Below are 14,854 nucleotides of genomic sequence, written 5' to 3' on the forward strand. Positions count from 1 at the left end.
GTCGGACACGAGTGAGTGACTGAACTGAACTGAACTGAATTAAACTAAATATTGTAAGAAAAATTTAACAAACAATAGTGCATCCATGTGTGTTCTCACTCATGGCTCACTTTTTGTGACGCCATGAATTGTAGCCTGCCAGGCTTCTTTGTCCTGGGATTCTCCAGGCAAGAATACTGGAGTGGGTTGTCATTTCCTCCTCCATAAGCAAAGGGGTAAATAAACTTTACTGTTTTCATATAAAGTAATAGAAGAGTACCAAGGAATGAACGATTAACCTATGCAACATGAACAAATCTCAGATATGCCTAAAGAAAGAAGATAGACAAAAAGGATATTTATGCGTAGTTGAACATATACAAAATTAGAGAAAAATGCAGAATAATTCATGGTGACAACAGATTAGTTGTTGCCTGGCATTAGAGGGGTAGGTAAATATGTAAAGCATACATTAAAAAAAAACCATGAGGAAAGTTTTTGTCAATAGAAAGTATAAATACTTCCATGAGGAAAGTTTTTGTCAATAGAAAGTATAAGTACTTTCATATATATATAATTCATAGGATTTTCCTATGAATTACATTAGGATTTTCCTATCTCTTCAAACTTGTTTTCTAAAGACTTGAAATTACTGGTGTAATGTTCAAAGGAGCATTTTTACAGTTTACCACTTTAAAGATTTATATAACCTCATTTTTTATATAATGGCATTGATTTAATGGCAAGACTGCGAGTTCATCATTATTATCTGTAACATTGCAACCATATATGATTGAAAAAAATTTTTTCTTTGGGTCACTTACATATTTTCTGATCTTTATATCAGGGATTATAACTTCTGTTCATCCAGATTATCTCTTCAAAGACTCAGCACTCAGTCTAAGAACTGAATATGATGCTTACCTTCAGGTCACTTGCTTGACTCTGGTGACCATTCCTCTTTGCTGATCCTTTCAGGGGTAACCGCTATCTTGAATTTTGCATTGAAAATTCATTTACCATTAATTTAAGCTTTTCCAAATGAACTGAGAAATTTTATATGATTTTTCTGTTTTTTGACATATCTCCTAGTGTTATATGTTTGTGCTAAGTCACTTCAGTTGTATCTAACTCTTTGAAGCCCTGTGGACTGTTGCCTGCCAGGCTCCTCTGTCCATGAGATTCTCCAAGCAAGAACACTGGTGTGGGTTGCCATGCCCTCCTCCAGGGTATCTTCCCGACCCAGGTATTGAACCCATGTCTCATATCTCTTGCTTTGGCAGGTGGGTTCTTTACCACGAGCACCACCTGGGAAGCCCTGTTGTTACATGTATAAAAACAACTTGGCAAATAACTAATAACTTAATACCTGCATTGTAGGGTGATGTTTTCAGTTTTATAAAATTGGGTTGGGCCAAATTATCTTTCTAATCACTTGGACCTCCATACACACCCAACAGAAAACTAATGAGTGTAAATTAGTGCTCTATTTCTCTGCCATCTCTTAGTGTTGTCTGACTTGATTTGCTCCACCAATTTGCAAAGTGTAAAATTAGAGCTCTCTGTATTTTCAGCCTGTACTTTCCTGATCACTAGTGATGCTAATCGCTTTTTTGTGTGTGTGTGTGTGCTCTTTGTTTCTTTATTTTTTTTTTTTAATTTTATTTTATTTTTAAACTTTACAAAACTGTATTAGTTTTGCCAAATATCTAAATGAATCTGCCACAGGTATACATGTGTTCCCCATCCTGAACCCTCCTCCCTCCTCCCTCCCCATACCATCCCTCTGGGTCGTCCCAGTGCACTAGCCCCAAGCATCCAGTATCGTGCATTGAACCTGGACTGGCAACTCGTTTCATACGTGATATTTTACATGTTTCAATGCCATTCTCCCAAATCTCCCCACCCTCTCCCTCTCCCACAGAGTCCATAAGACTGTTCTATACATCAGTGTCTCTTTTGCTGTCTCATACACAGGGTTATTGTTACCATCTTTCTAAATTCCATATATATGCGTTAGTATACTGTATTGGTGTTTTTCTTTCTGGCTGACTTCACTCTGTATAATAGGCTCCAGTTTCATCCACCTCATTAGAACTGATTCAAATGTATTCTTTCTAATGGCTGAGTAATACTCCATTGTGTATATGTACCATAGCTTTCTTATCCATTCATCTGCTGATGGACATCTAGGTTGCTTCCATGTCCTGGCTATTATAAACAGTGCTGCGATGAACATTGGGGTACACGTGTCTCTTTCCCTTCCTGTTTCCTCAGTGTGTATGCCCAGCAGTGGGATTGCTGGATCATAAGGCAGTTCTATTTCCAGTTTTTTAAGGAATCTCCACACTGTTCTCCATAGTGGCTGTACTAGTTTGCATTCCCACCAACAGTGGAAGAGGGTTCCCTTTTCTCCACACCCTCTCCAGCATTTATTGCTTGTAGACTTTTGGATCGCAGCCATTCTGACTGGTGTGAAATGGTACCTCATAGTGGTTTTGATTTGCATTTCTCTGATAATGAGTGATGTTGAGCATCTTTTCACGTGTTTGTTAGCCATCCGTATGTCTTCTTTGGTGAAATGTCTATTTAGTTCTTTGGCCCATTTTTTGATTGGGTCATTTATTTTTCTGGAGTTGAGCTGTAGGAGTTGCTTGTATATTTTTGAGATTAGTTGTTTGTCAGTTGCTTCATTTGCTATTATTTTCTCCCATTCTGAAGGCTGTCTTTTCACCTTGTTAATAGTTTCCTTTGATGTGCAGAAGCTTTTAAGTTTAATTAGGTCCCATTTGTTTATTTTTGTTTTTATTTCCAATATTCTGGAAGGTAGGTCATAGAGGATCCTGCTGTGATGTATGTCAGAGAGTGTTTTGCCTATGTTCTCCTCTAGGAGTTTTATAGTTTATGGTCTTACATTTAGATCTTTAATCCATTTTGAGTGTATTTTTGTGTATGGTGTTAGAAAGTGTTCTAGTTTCATTCTTTTACAAGTGGTTGACCAGATTTCCCAGCACCACTTGCTTTTTTATAAGGTCATGATCTTTTCAAATTTTCTTCTCGAAATCCTAGATCAAGTTTTCCCCCACATTTTTCTAATTTTAAAGTTTAAAACCTTTGTTCCTGGATGCTGGTACTAAGCCTTTGTCAGGGCTTCCCTGGTGGCTCAGTGGTAAAGAATCTACCTTCAATGCAGGAGACATGGGTTTGATCCTTGTGTTCAGAAGATCCCCCAGAGAAAGGAATGGAAACCCACTCCAGTATTATTGCCTGGGACATCCCATAGACAGATGAGCCTGGTGGGCTACAGTCCATGGGATTACAAAAGAGTTAGACATTGACTTAGTGACTAAACAACAACAAAAGCCTTTGTCAGTTTAGTGAATTCCAAATACATTCTCCCACTTGACAGATTCTCTTCCTCTTTCCTTATAAAAAGGAAGACAACAGCTGCATAGCGAGAGGGTGCCAGAGATCTGCATGAGGTCACCTCCAGCCCCAAGCAAGGTATTGATTTAGGCTGAGGAAAGAACCACCTCAATGGTGAGAGGAAATGGTACTTGGAGTTCACATAAGGTTGGGAATAGTGTCTACCCCCAAGAGCCACGCTGGCAATCTTGTAATTCATTTGTCTTTGGGTAAACCCTGGAGAAGGAAATGGCTACCCATTCCAGTATTCTTGCCTGGAGAACTCCATGGCCTGGCAGGCTACAATCCATGGGGGCGCAAAGACTCTGACATGACTGAATCACTAACAATTATACTACTTAGTGTAAGTAAGACATAGTGACTAAACAACAAAACAGGGTACTCAGAAGAGTCTGGTTTCAGCACTAGGGCATCCTTTTAGCTTTAAACTAAATCCTGCCTATGGTTCTGCGTGTGTGTTAGTTGCTGTCATGTCCAGCTCTTTGCAATCCCATGGACTGTAGCCTGCCAGGCTCCTCTGTCCATGGAATTTCCCAAGCAAGAATACTGCAGTAGATTGCCATTTCCTTCCCCAGGTGATCTTCCTTACCCAGGGATTGAACCCAGCTCTCCTGCATTGCAAGTAGACGCTTCACCATGGAGTCACCAGGGAAGCCCGTGATTCTCCAAAACCAATGTAAAAGCAAGAACTGAAAGCTGAACACATCACATTTTCAAGAAAACCAACTACATTCTAGTTTAAAAAAAAAAAAAATCCTTCCCTTGGCATTTATGGGACACAGACAGATACAGTCTACAATACAGTGAAATTCACAAGGTCTGATGAAATAAAAACTGTTTTACATGTACACAAGCTTAAGGAATTTGTAACCAGCAGACCTGCACTTCATGAAATCTTAAATGAATTGGTTCAGATGTAAAGTTAATATTAATCATGTGGGTAAGTACATAATACTGTTTCTTCATTAAAAACCCTTTAACAAATATTAACTATTTGAATAACAATGGTAACAACAAAATGTGAGGTTTCTAACCAAAGTAGAACTAAATGTGTGAAAGTAATGGCAAAATGACCAGGAAAAGAGACAGGGAGGTACATTATGAGAAGTTCCTTTTACTATATGTGAAAAGTAATATTACTTGAAGGCAAACAGTTATATGTTGAATATACATATTATTAAAGCAAAGCAACCACTAAAATAGCAAAACCCAAACTGACAGCTAATAAGGAAAAAAGAAAAAAAAGGAAGATGAAGATAAAGTGGAATTGTAAAAAATAGAAAAACAAAAAATGTTAGTTCTAAAGGAGGGAGGAGAGGATAAATAGTAAAGCACAGAGCAAAAAAAATAAATAAATATAAAAACACAAAAATGAATGTATCCTATATGATTTTACTCATGCAAACTTCCGGAAAATGCAAACTAACTGACAGTGATGAAACCAGATCATTGATGTTCTGGGCAGGAAGGGAAAGGCAAGAATGAGGATTACCAAGGAGCACAGGAAACTTTGGAGGGTGATGGTATGGTCATATCTTGATTGTGATGTTGGTGTTATATTTATGTAGATGACCAACCTTGGCAGTGGTTAGAATCACTTTAAGAAAACATTGTTGTTGTTCAGTTGCTAAGTAGTGGCTGACTCTTTCACAACCCCATGGACTGTAGCCCTTCAGGCTCCTCTGCCCATGGGATTTCCGAGGCAATAATACTGGAGTGGGTTGCCATTTCCTTCTCCACAGGATCTTCCTGACCCAGGGATCAAACCCACATCTCTTAGGTCTCCTGTGTTGGCAGGTGGATTCTTTATCACTAAGCCACTTCAGATAAGATCAGTCGCTCAGTCGTGTCCGACTCTTTGCGACTCCATGAATCGCAGCACGCCAGGCCGCCCTGTCCATCACCAACTCCCGGAGTTCACTCAGACTCATGTCCATCGAGTCAGTGATGCCATCCAGCCATCTCATCCTCTGTCGTCCCCTTCTCCTCTTGCCGCCAATCCCTCTCAGCATCAGAGTCTTTTCCAATGAGTCAACTTTTCGCATGAGGTGGCCAAAGTACTGGAGTTTTAGCTTTAGCTTCATTCCTTCCAAAGAAATCCCAGGGCCGATCTCCTTCAGAATGGACTGGTTGGACCTCCTTGCAGTCCAAGGGACTCTCAAGAGTCTTCTCCAACACCACAGTTCAAAAGCATCAGTTCTTCGGCACTCAGCCTTCTTCATCCATCACATGTGGAAATGTGTCCAACTCTCACATCCATACATGACCGCAGGAAAAACCATAGCCTTGACTAGACGAACCTTTGTTGGCAAAGTAATGTCTCTGCTTTTGAATATGCTATCTAGGTTGGTCATAACTTTCCTTCCAAGGAGTAAGCTTCTTTTAATTTCATGGCTGCAGTCACCATCTGCAGTGATTTTGGAGCCCAGAAAAATAAAGTCTGACACTGTTTCCACTGTTTCCCCATCTATTTTCCATGAAGTGATGGGACTGGATGCCACTAAGCCACTTAGGGATGCCCTTAAGCTTGTATAAAATACTGGAAAAGACAGTATCATACATTAATCCTGAATAGTTACAGATCAGCAGTTCCCTTTATAAAATCGTTAATTATGCAGTATATTTAAATCACATTTTATTTTTATAATATATCCTAGTTATTGAACAAATGCCATGTTGTAATCAGCTTGTTGTATGATTAATACATATTCCTTGACCTAATAGCACACTTTCAAATAATGTATTATTTTTCTAATATTAAAAAATGGAATTTGTATCTTATGGAATGAGTTTACACTATCTTCATTTATTACTTATATATTTTTTTTAAATTTAGTGCTAGACACAGAATTTTTAGTAATTAAATAATCCTTTGATAAAAGAGGAATAAACATGTTTATTTATCATTAGATACTAGGTGTACATGATTTTAGATTAAAAAAAGAAGTGTAGTAAGAAAGGCTTCAAGAAACTTACTTTGTTTTCAGTGTTAGGTAATGCAGTGTTCCATACACATCAGAGACTCATGACTGCCTATGTTTTATCTCACTCTCTTTAGTGTGTGTCTTATATTTCTAGTGATACCAGAATGCCTGCTGGAGCTCTAGCCATCAATTTCAAATCCCAGGTGGCAGAAATAAGGAATATGAGATATCTGCTTTTAAGGAGCATAAGCTCTCTGTGTTTGATTTCATTGGTCAGAATAAACCCATAGGGTGAAATGAGAGACTGGAAAATGTAGTGCTTTATTGGGCATTTTATTGCCTCCCATAAGATTGGGATCTATTACTAAGAATAGGAAAATCAACATGCACAACTACTGGTCTCTATCTCATTACACAGTTAAAATTATTTTTTTCCAGATAACATCAAAAGCAACTTGTAATTTTTAGACCTGAGGTTAAGGTTATTAATTTGAGTTTTTTAATGTTATTTTATTGTGGCAGTAACTCTTAGTATTAGATCTGCCTTCTTCACAAATCTTTAAGTCTATCATACATTACTGTTGACAATAGGTACAGTGTTGTACAGATCTCTAGAGCTTAAAGATTTTAATAGCAAGGATAGAATAGACGTGCAAATAAAAGGTGACCAGATTTTAAATTAGAAGACAAAAGTCAGAGGCTCAAACTTAAGGAAAATGGAAGATAATTTTAACTTTATAATTTTAATGTTATTACTATTAGCATTAACCATATCCTTAGGTTGCATTATGTTGACTGGTTTACCAGTCTATAAATATTTATCTTCTTTTTAAAGTAATTTTAAAACCAGTTGATGAAAATTTAATTTTTCTATTGACTCAAAAATTTTCAAAGCCTTGGTGAAGGATCAGAAGCTAGTGGGTTTGTGTAGGGTGGAAATCATCTCTCATTCTTCTTGACATATCCAGAACCTATGAGTGCCTGAGTGCCTGATTCATAAATTAGGTGCCCACTAAATTCAAGTTGAAGAGACAATGTTTGAAAAAAGTGGTCTTACCAAAAATGCACACGGACAAAAACATTTTTGTTTTTCCTGAGAAAAGTGAATACTGTAAAAGTGACAAGTGTAAGGAGGATAGAAAGGAAAGTCATTAGAGGCATGAGTGCCTTTTTTTATATAAGTATAAAACTGTGTATGCTTAAGATATAGAGCTTGATGATTTGATAGATGTACATATTGTAAAAAGATCATGATCAAGCCACATGTTTATCATCTCTACATAGTTACTTTTTAAAATGTGTGTATGTGTGTGTGTGTGTATGTGGAAAAGATTTAAGATCCTTTTAGAAAATGTCATATTTACAACTGAGTATGAACATTGGGCAGCATGCCCTTAAGGTAGATCCCCAGAACTCATTGATCCTGTGTAAGTGAATCTCTGTACCTGCGAGGAGCAGCTCCCCATTTCCTGCCAGCAAACACATTATGCTCTGGGCTTCAGTGAGTCTCTTTTAGATCCCGTGTGTAAGTGAGCTGGCATCGTCTTTATCCTCTGGGGCTTATTTCACTTAGCATAGTGAGTTCTGGGTTTCTCCATCTTGTTCCAAATGACAGAATTTCCCTCTTTCTAAGCTGGAATAATGAAGTGCAGATACATCTTTCAGATTCGACTTTAATTTCGTTTAGACATACCCTTGATCCTTGAATAATGCATGTCTTCGGGGCGCCCACCCTCCCTCTAGTCAAAAATCCACATGAAATTCAAAATCTGGATCTCCTAATAGGCAGGTGATTCCCCCCAGTTCAGGTTCCCCATGTGTGGATGCAACTGACCACAGACCTGATAGCCCTGGAGTATTTACTACTGAAAAAATAATCCATGTGTAAGTTCAGTTCACTTCAGTTGCTTAGTTGTCTCCGATTCTTTGCAACCCCATGGACTTCAGCATGCCAGGCTCCCTGTCCATCACCAACTCTCTGAGTTTACTCAAACTCATGTCCATTGAGTCGGTGATGCCATCCAACCATCTCATCCTCTGTCGGCCCCGTCTCCTCCCACCTTCAATCTTTCCCAGCATCAGGGTCTTTTCAAAAGAGTCAGTTCTTCGCATCAGGTGGTCAAAGTATTGACGTCTCAGCTTCATCATCAATCCTTCCAATGAATATTCAGGACTGATTTCCTTTAAGATGGACTGGTTGGATCACTTTGCAGTTCAAGGGACTCTCAAGAGTCTTCCCCAACACCACAGTTCAAAAGCATCAATTCTTCGGCACTCAGCTTTCTTTATAGTACAACTCTGGAAAACCCATAGCTTTGACTAGATGGACCTTTGTTGGCAAAGTAATGTCTCTGCTTTTTAATATGTTGGCTAGGTTGGTCATAACTTTCCTTCCCAGTAGTAAGCATCTTTTAATTTCATGGCTGCAGTCACCATTTGCAGTGATTTTGGACCCCCCACCCCCCGCCCCGCCCCGACCCCCGCCAAAAAAAAATCTGCCACTGTTTCCACTGTTTCCCCATCTATTTGTCATGAAGTGGTGGGACCGAATGTCATGATCTTAGTTTTCTGAATGTCTTTAAACTAACACATAACTCAACAAGCACACTTTTATACATTTTTGAGTTACAGTTGTCAAAATACATGCACACATTGGACAAACACTGTGTATATCAATATTTTGAGTTTTAATGTGACAAATGGGCTTGTTTAATGTTTGCACATAGGTAGTTAAGATGAGGAATCACTGTTTTCTTCATTTAATACTGCAGGAGGCAAACAATCAACTGTAAAAGCAATTATCCTTGCATAGTTTCCATAGCAAGGTATAAAATGTTTGTACTTTGTTCCTATCATATTTATCTTGAATATATTTACTGTAATGTGATTTCCTTTCTTGTTTCTAATAAAAATAGATTTTGCATTTTATATGCCTTCATTGTTTATATTTTTCTAGTGCTTTATACCTGTTGCATTTTACAAAATTAGTTTTCCACATTAAATTGTGCAGGAGGTGATGACAGATTCTAGATAGTTTGGGAAGTACTGAGCTTCATGAAAATTTCAGAAGACAAATAGAATATCTTTTAAAATATAGTAAGGTATTTGGAGTGGTATTAGTATGTAGAAACTTAAACAGTGACTTAATCAATATTTGACTGCTGCTAAGTCACTTCAGTCGTGTCCAACTCTGTGCGACCCCATAGAGCAGCCCAGCAGGCTCCCCCGTCCCTGGGATTCTCCAGGCAAGAACACTGGAGTGGGTTGCCATTTCCTTCTCCAATGCATGAAAGTGAAAAGTGAAAGTGAAGTCGCTCAGTCTCAGTCGTGTCTGACTCTTAGCGACCCCATGGACTGCAGCCTACCAGGCTCCTCTGCCCATGGGATTTTCCAGGCAAGAGTACTGGAGTGGGGTGCCATTGCCTTCTCCAAATATTTGACTAACAAAAGACAAAAGTATGAAGTTCGAGTTTTGAATTGTTGTAGTTGAGTGAATAGTGAGACACTCAATTTTCTGGGAAATTCAGGAGAAGACACAAGTTCGAAAAGGCACGAGGAGCTAGCAAGATAGTTTATAAGTATTTTAAATGTTTGATAGATCTTTTCTGTATTTCAGTTCAGTTCAGTTCAGTCGCTCAGTCGTGTCCGACTCTTTGCGACTCCATGAATCACAGCATGCCAGGCCTCCCTGTCCATCACCAACTCCCGGAGTTCACTCAGACTCACGTCCATCGAGTCAGTGATGCCATCCAGCCATCTCATCCTCTGTCGTCCCCTTCTCCTCTTGCCCCCAATCCCTCCCAGCATCAGAGTCTTTTCCAATGAGTCAGCTCTTCGCATGAGGTGGCCAAAGTACTGGAGTTTCAGCTTTAGCATCATTCCTTCCAAAGAAATCCCAGGGCTGATCTCCTTCAGAATTTCCATCATAGTTAAAATTTTCAGAGATAACTGAAAAATCATGGCATCCTTTCCTTCCCCTGAGTTTGCATGACATGGGATCATAAAATGTCATTTAGCCTCAGGTGTTTCACTAGTTATCAACGGAGAATTTCTTTCTGTTTCTCATACTCCACTGCCTCCCAGGAGTCCTGTGTATATTTTTAAAGATTTAGCCTGAAGATAAATTTGAATGGCATTGTATTTAGAATCATCATTATCTTGAAAAATACAAAATTCTTTTTTGGAGATCAAATTGTATTTTATGAACATAGGTTTCTACCAAGATGACAGTTTGCATGTCTCTCACATGTCTGAACTCCACCAGTGGAGTGTATCTCTAGCATGATGTTTCAGACGATCTTTATTTCTCAGATGTACTTGGAGTGATGAATAACCAATAAATTAACAGGCAAATAAACATAGCTATTAACATATTTAAGAAAGGAAACATACTATACTATCAGATTTTACAGGGATAGTTCTGACCCCTTTGACTAAGTAAATCAATATATCTTATTGTTTATTTTTCAGTTTTCATGATGGTTTATGACTGTCATCTGTCACACTGTTCAGATATTTTGCATTTATTTGTATAATTATATATATATATATATAATCTGTCTTCTCACAATACTGTATATCCCTGTATTTATTCCTGTTTAGTAACTAGCATTCAGCCTGACAAGATTAGGGGCTAAATAAACATGAGTAAATGAAAGATGGACTTTATTAAACATACAGTCTGGCCAGAACAAAATGCTTATTAATTACCGAGTTCCATTTGCTTGTCAGTAGCCTTCTGCCTAGGGACACTAAAAAGATTTGAAATGTCGGTTGTTATTATCTTTAGGCACGGCTGTTCGGTGCTTCTGTTATTAAAAGAAAATTAATTTTCTTCTCATGCAAAAATGAAGTAACTTGCCCATTCTTAGAATGCATTTTGAATTTCCTAGAAGAAAATGCACTTTGAAACGCTCGTTTCTTCTTTCTACAGTTATTTGAAATATGGCAGAGAGGGTTTCTCTTGCAGAGAAGTCTCTTAACCACTCTACCCCAATAATTCTAGTAACCCAGGTCTCTAAAATAATCTTCTCTGAGAGGCTCCTTCCGTTCCACTAACCTGTGAACATCTGCTTTCCAGCAAATATCTGTATTTTAGAGAACAGTGAGGCTTACACTGTGATCTGTTTTCCTCCCTATGAAACTAAGCAAAAGCATTTTTCATTCAAAATGGTATAAATAATCTTGTCCAACAGGGCTTCCCCTGGTGGTTCAGACAGTAAAGAATCCACCCGCATTGCGGGAGACCTGGGTTCCATCCCTGGTTGTCAAGATCCGCTGGGGAAGGGAAAGGCTCCATTGTTCTAACCTGGAGAATTCCATGGACTGTATAGTCCATGGGGTAGCAAAGAGTCGGACACGAGTGCGCGACTTTCACTTTTATATTGTTTTAACACTTTCATGCAAAATTATATCTGAGAGCATTTACCAGTTCTTGAAGACTAGCTCTGTCGCCCTGGCGGGCCGCCCTCCTGTCCCACGCGGCGGGGCAGCGCCGGCCTCAACCCAGGAGAGCGTCCGGGGAGTCCGCGGGCGGCTGGCCCCTGCCGCGCGGGCTGGCGGGCGGCGGCGACGGGCGGCTCCGCGGGGCGGGGACCACACGCCGCCTGCCCGCGCCCGGCCCCTTGTCCTCGCGCGGCGAAGGTCCCGCGCGGCGGCGCTAGCGGCGGGACACGGTGGGCCCTGCGCGAGTTATAGGCGCTCCTTCTGAGGCGCCCTGTTAAGCCTCTAGATCTGTGGCGGCCGCACCCGCGGAAAACGACGGGAGGCGCAGACGGAGCAAAGTCAGAGGAGCAGCTCGGTCCCCGTCGAGCCTCCAACGCAGGCCGAGGATGGCCGGACTCCCGCCGCGGGAGGAGCCAGTTCCGCTGAGGCGCTTGTGCGCCCCTTTCCTCACCCTTCCGAGGCTGCTCCCGCTCCGGAGCCAGACCTCGGCGCGGGCGCGCGGTCCCGGCGGCGGCCCAGGGCTGGAGACGCCGCAGCCCGAGGCGCGGGGTGTGGGCCGGGGGCGCCGTGGGCGGCGGAGGCAGTCCGCAGCCTGAGGGCGGAGAGCGGCGGCCTGCCCGGGTCCAGTGGCGCGGCTCCCTGGGGCCCCGAGGTGCGGCTTTCGGGGACTGGGTGCCGCGAGGGCGCGTCCGGGAGCTCGGGGGCCCGCGGGGTCGGGGGGCTGCGGTGTTCGTCCCGGGCTCCGGCCGCGGCTGAGTTTGCGGGAGAGCGAGCCTGCGCCCCGGGGGGCGGCGGGGTGGGGACCGGGGCATTTTGGTTACTAATTTTCTCTCAGGTTGAGGAGTCAAGAACTGAAAAATAGATGGTTTTTTTGGATTTGAGGATCTGGAAGATCCTATGATTCCTCATGTGAGTTAACTATTTGGACCTTAATGTCCGACGACGAGTCTCTCAGCGTTTAACTTTGTTAATTATGGCTTTCTCTTTATAAATTTAGATTTCTTTTCTCTCTGTAGGCAGATCTGTCAATGTTATTTTTATTTTTTAAATTAAATTTATTTTAATTAGAGGCTAATTACCTTACAATATTGTATTGGTTTTGCCATACATCAATATTTTTAAAGTTCCTGGCTGGGATGTCATTCTGAGAAAACGCCTGTTCGCCTCAGCTGAACATAGTTTCCCATCCTTTCCTCTGGTCTGAGTTTTGATTTGCTTCGGTGCTCCTTCTGACCTTCTTTTGTCCTGCTGGTGAGAGCAGGGCTCCCAGCTCTTCGCAATGATTTCCATCTCCGGCTCTCTATTGAGACCCCTGCTCTGCTCCTGCTAGGTGGAGGTAGTGTCTGGGCTCTCCAAGCAGTCTCTGTTGACAGACCATGGTGGGAGGGACCCCTCCTTACCATGGTGGGAGTGGGGGTTCCAGCTCCCCATTTTCTTATTAATAAGGTTTGCGAAAGGGTCATTCATCCATAACATCATTGGCCACCCACCAGGGGATACACTTTCAGTTGGTGAATTTAAAAAAGACATACTCTTTGCTCTCAAGCAGTTAAAAGGATGTAACATCAGAAGTGGAAATGTGCATTTTTATAAACATTTATAAATGGCTGAAATGTGTACTAAAATTGTATGCATGGTTATACTGCAAAACTGCAAATATGTTCCTTAATGTTTAGTTAAAAACCAGCTGGGGAGCTTATATCACAAAAGAATAAAGGTAAATAAATATGATAGGATATAATTTAAAATTATATAATGCAGTGTTGATTTTAGCGTGATTCATTATAGTCTATTCATATTAAAATTTTCATAAAGTATATATAAATTTAACACATACTGAAAACCTATGGTGATATTAAAGATTCGATCCATTATTCAACATTTTATTTTCAGAACATATTAATATAAAATTTGATGATTTAAGAAAGTATAATCTTGATAAAGATTATAAAGAACAATTTACTAATGAAAATAAACATAACAAGGGTCAGAATTGCAAATGATGTTATTGAAGTACAGATATGTTTGTTGAAAAAAAATCTTCCACATTTCTTAGTTTAAACTTGTAGACATTGTCACTAAAATCCATTAAAATAGTTTAGCTCCTTAACCAGGATCTGTATTTCACTATACATTAGTTGCTGCTGCTGCTACTGCTGCTACTGCTGCTAAGTCGACTCTGTGTGACCCCCACAGACGGCAGCCCACCAGGCTCCCCCTTCCCTGGGATTCTCCAGGCAAGAACACTGGAGTGGGTTGCCATTTCCTTCTCCAATGCATGAAAGTGAAAAGTGAAAGTGAAGTCCCTCAGTCATGTCCAACCCTTAGCGACCCCATGGACTGCAGCCCACCAGGCTCCTCTGTCCAAGGGATTTTTCCAGGCCAGAGTACTGGAGTGAGGTGCCGTTGCCTTCTCCGGTTATGATCATGAAAAACACATTTTCTAATTCAATAATTCTAAAGCTATTTGTCTCTTTACCACAAATGTGATGGCGAGTGGAAATTTTGGCTGAAAGTATCAATATGTAGCTCTTAAGTCTGCACTTAAACAAGACCTGGAAGCAGTTCAACCTCGCTTCAATTTATGCCATCTCCCTTCCTTCCCATTCCTATCACAAAGCAGTTTCACAGTCTAGGGGAGGATTAATATTGGTGTAAGTAGATAAATAATTTGCATATAAGAAATAATGAATTAATGTGTTCTACTTATACACTTCCCCATTCAAATTATGTTTCATTCAACCCCTGGCTTCAAATACACTGGTTGTTCATGGCCAAGGATTTTGAAGAAACAAAATGTGATGGCTTTAAAGGACTAAGCTTGCAAAGTACAAATAGCAATTTTTCCTCTGTACAACTCTTCAGTTAATTAAGGCCTAGATAAGAGGTTGGACTGAAAACAACTCATCATAGGGGAAATTATGTCACATTGTAACCCAAAGAAGATGGAAAATGGGATCAAAAAGTATAGCCATTCAACTTCTTAATCTTAGATTGGGCTTCCCTAGTGGCTCCGACTATAAAGAATCTGCCTGCAATGCGGGAGACCCATGTTCCATCCCTGGGTTGGATAGATCCCC

Source organism: Bubalus bubalis, chromosome 5 (assembly GCF_019923935.1).
Source record: "Bubalus bubalis isolate 160015118507 breed Murrah chromosome 5, NDDB_SH_1, whole genome shotgun sequence".
Taxonomy (NCBI): domain Eukaryota; kingdom Metazoa; phylum Chordata; class Mammalia; order Artiodactyla; family Bovidae; genus Bubalus; species Bubalus bubalis.